Source organism: Bos indicus, chromosome 20 (genome assembly GCF_029378745.1).
Source record: "Bos indicus isolate NIAB-ARS_2022 breed Sahiwal x Tharparkar chromosome 20, NIAB-ARS_B.indTharparkar_mat_pri_1.0, whole genome shotgun sequence".
NCBI lineage: Eukaryota > Metazoa > Chordata > Mammalia > Artiodactyla > Bovidae > Bos > Bos indicus.
In genome coordinates this window covers 55,917,040-55,921,387 of record NC_091779.1, presented here as the reverse complement: position 1 = coordinate 55,921,387, position 4,348 = coordinate 55,917,040, and the positions used below count along the sequence as shown (strand labels likewise).

Sequence of the window (4,348 nt, the reverse complement as noted above, 5' to 3'; positions counted from 1 at the left end):
TTTACTCATCTTATTCTTTAAGTTCAGCTAAGTGACCAAATTCTGGCCTAAAAATTTCTTCAGTATCTATTTCTTTAATGTCTCGTTTCTAGAGACTATATTTTCTATACTTGTGGATTCTTACAGTAATTACCCCCATTTCCTAAGAAGCTTGAGGCTCTGCCCAGTGGCGTGGTACCAAGGATAGAAATATCCCTTCTGGCTTTGAGGCCAGTGCTCTGAATTATTTCCCATACTTTTGCCTTCTTGGCTACTTGCATCAACGATTAATAATATTTTTATGACCGTAAAGTTCTTCACATCAGCATTCTAGAGTTTTCACACAGCGGCCTTCCTAGGCACAGTTGGTAAGGGAAAGTACTCCATTCATGTATTTATTCATTCATCAACTGATAGTTATTAAACGTATATTGTGTGCTGAGCAATTTTCCAGGTGCTAAGCAATGATCACAGCAGTGATCAAAACAGGCAATGAGGGACAGACTTCCCTAGTAGCACAGTGGTTAGGAATCCACCTGCTAATGCAGGGGACACAGGTTTGATCCCTGGTCTGGGAAGATTTCACATGCCATGGAGCAAGTAAGCCCACGAGCCTCAACTACTGAGCCCATGCACCACACTACTGAAGCCTGCCTGCCTAGAGCCTGTGCCTGGAAGCCACTGCTTGCCAGGACTAGAGAAAGACTGAGCAAAAGCAGTGGAGACCCAGCACAGTAAAAAAAAAAAAAAAAAGACAATGATCTCTGCCTTTCTAGAACTTACAGTGTGTGGAGACATACCACAAACAAGATAGACAAGGAAAATATATGGAACATTAGAAGTGATTTTAGGGGAGGAAAAATATTTCCCTTTAGGTTCAGTAAGTGGGGTCTTGAAATTAAACTGATGGAAGTTAGGTTATTAGGAGAAAAGGCATCCAAGTTTTATTAATATTTAACATTTTGCATGCACAGGGACTCTACAGAAAAGCAGTAAAACAAACTGAAAGAAGGGTTAGATTTGGACTTACATACTGTTTTAACAAAGGGTGATAAATTATGGAGAAGTGACTACACAAAGGAAAGGGGTTTGGGGCTTCTAGGGCCAATAAATTGTGAGGAGGTGGAAGTTTAAGAAGTCTGGGGGTGGTGCTCACTTCGGCAGCACATATACGAAAATTGGAATGATACAGAGAAGATTAGCATGGCCCCTGCGCAAAGATGACATGCAAATTCATGAAGCGTTCCATATTTTTATAAATAAATTTAAATTAAAAACAAAAAAAAAAGAAGTCTGGGGGGACATCTTATGGTAGAAGGCTTACAGTATACAGGCTTATTTTTAGTTTTAAATTTTTATTTTGTATTGGGAGTATAGCTGATTAACAATGTTGTGATAGCTTCAGGTGAACATTGAAGGGACCCAGCCTACAAATACATGTATCCATCCTCCCCCAAATCCCTCCTCCCACCCAGGCTGCCAAATAACATTGAGCAGAGTTCCCTTAGACAGGCTTATTCAGTAAGGTTTGTTTCTCAGATTCATCTTGGTGCCATCACTGGTGATAAGGATTCTTCTCCTCTTCCTGGTCTGGGAGTGGGGTACCGTTGTGTCTGCTTTTTTTCAAAAATAATCAGTCCCAAGTAATTCTTGTGGCCATATTTTGGAGTGGCATATTCTGTGTCCCTTCAGGATAACTGAGCAGGGTAAAAGGATGGGGTGGGGGAGGTTTTTGCAATTTTAGATAGAGTGCTCCAGGAAGGCCCAGTGATTGGGATCAAGACTTTAAAGAAGAGAGGGAGCTAGCTTTGAAGGTGATGGGGAAGAGCATCCCAGACACAGAGAACAGCAGATGCAAAGGGTGAAGAAGTGGGAGGGGAAAGTACCCTTAATGAGGTGAAGCCAGTGAGGGAGGAGGATTAGGAAGAAGATAGGAGAGTATGGAGTGGCAAGTCCCTGTGCAGGTCATGGGATAAGATGGGAAGCTATTGGATAGTTTTGACCAGAAGAGGGTGTGATATAATGTATTTTTCTAAATGTGTTTTCAACCCTGACATTTTAACAAAATCTCTGACTTCAGGGTTGAAAATACATCGCTGGGTCACAGGGGTAGGAGCCTGAAGCCAGTACGGGAACTGGAGTGTTATACAGGGAAGGGATGGTGGTGGCTTGGACCAGGGAGGTGGCGATGGGGTAGGTAGATGGTGGTCAGATTCTGTATCTGTTTCTCAGGAGAGGGACAGGATTCATTGACATGTTAGGTATAGGGTGTGGGAGGAGCCAAAGAAGACTCCTGAGGTTTTGCCTATAAAGATGAAGTTACCATGGTAAGGAAGGAAAAATAGTCTTCCCTTTATACTTCTGAATTCTAGGTTGAGACTCCCTGTAATGAAAGACAGATTAACAAGAGAAAAACAAACAAGTTTATTAACCTGAGTACTCATGCATATGTGGGAGAAACAGAGGGAAAGTGAATAACTCAAAGTAATAGCTTTGGAATTCAGGATTAAATGCCAACTTAATAAGAAGAAGGTTGTTGGTCTGTTAGATGATGGTGAATGATTTTTAGAAAAGATAAAGTGGCCCTTAGAAGCACAGACGAGAGATATGGTAGATTTTGACTGAGTCTGTTTGGACATGATGGGGACTTCTGGTCTCCTCTCCTGTGATAGGAGTCAATTTTCTCTAATGAAACTTTTCAGGAAGGAATCTCTGACAACTGAGTTTCTCTTGGAGGATTTGTCTTTAGGCAGATAAGGGAAGTTCAGCGAAAGCCTCTCCCTCCATTTGCTGTTTTTCAAGTGGCTCCAGCTCAAAATAATCTCTATTCCAAAGCAGCATATTTTGGGGTGGACTTGTCTTTAATTCTTACAGTCATATTTTGCAGTGGCATATTCTGCTGCATTTCACTATTTATTAAGATTGATGAAGACTCTGAGAGGAGTCGGTTGGTAGGAGAAGGTGGAAAAGTTATCAGGAGCTTAATTAAATTTGAGATAATTATTAGATATCCCATGAGAAGTATCAAAACCACAGTTGGACGTGTGAGTTGAAAGTTCAGAGAAGTCTGAACTGGAGATATCTGTTTGGAACAAATAAGCATATTAATATTTAAAAACAGGAGATCAGATGTGCTCACCAAGGAAAAGATATAGCCTTGGAGTTGAAGATCTGGGTCCAGATTCCAACTTCAGTATTTGGACTCCGTAACCAATCTTACTTCTTTACCTGTAATATGGCTATGTGTTGCAGACTGAATGCTTCTGCTGCCCCCAAATTCATCTGCTGAAACCCCTCATGATTGTATTAGCAAGCAGGTCATGAGGGCAGAGGCTGCATGAATGGGACAGTGCACTTATAAACAAGACCCCGGAGGTCTCCCTTGACCTCACACACCATGTATGGGAGAAGATGACATTATGAACCAGACAGAAGGATCACATCAGATGCTGAATCATCTTGATCTGGGACTTCCCAGCCTCCAGAATTGTGAGAAACACCTGCTTGTTGTTTAAGCCGCCCAGTCTATGGTAATTTTGTTACAGCAGTTCACATGGACTAAGACACTGTGATAATATCAGCATCACTGGTACCCTTAGAATAGATCTAACGTGGTATCCAATGCTCAGTAAATGCTGGTTAGGTATTGTCAATGAATGAAACAATAGAGTTTCATTCTCTAGCCAACTAAGGACATCTGTCCTACTTGTCAATCAACTATTGATTTTGACATTCTCTCCTTCACCGTCTTGGATTCTAAAATGAGGAGCAGGCTGGGATGGGAGGGCAGCAGTTCCACTGTATTTGATTGAATAAGCTGCTATTAACTTAACATTTACTATGCGCCTAAGGTTCAATTCCTGGGTCGGGAAGATCACCTGGAGAAGGGATAGGCTACCCACCCCATATTTGTGGGCTTCCCTAGTGGCTCAAACTTAAAGAATCCTCCTGCAATGTGGGAGACCTGGGTTCGATCCCTGGGTTGGGAAGATACCCTGGAGAAGGGCATGGCAACCCACTCCAGTATTCTTGTCTGGAGAATCCCCATGGACAGAGGAGTCTGGTGGGCTACAGTCCATGGGGTAGCAAAGAGTCGGACACTACAGCGACTAAGTACAGCACATCACAAGGCTGTCTGATCTCCTCAAGTGCATTTTATCTAATTTTATTCTCATTAGAGGCCTAGGAGATAGTTGCCATCAAGGCTCCAGTTTGACAGATGACAGTATATAGTGTACTCAAGGTCATAATGATATCAGAACTTGGACTGACAGCTGATCAGGTCAGTTGGATCCAGGTCCAACTGACTCCAAAGCTTAATCATTAGTCTGCCCTCTCTACCACACTGGGGATGGGGAGGGGTCTCCTA

At 42.4% G+C, this 4,348-nt stretch overlaps 1 non-coding gene across 1 annotated transcript; it reads left to right on the top strand.

Moving 5' to 3' along the window:
* Positions 1-1,127: 1,127 nt before the first annotated feature.
* LOC139178086 (U6 spliceosomal RNA) lies at positions 1,128-1,234 on the top strand. The gene has a single exon (XR_011562509.1). It is a non-coding gene; the product is annotated as a U6 spliceosomal RNA (small nuclear RNA).
* The last annotated feature ends 3,114 nt before the right edge of the window (positions 1,235-4,348 follow it).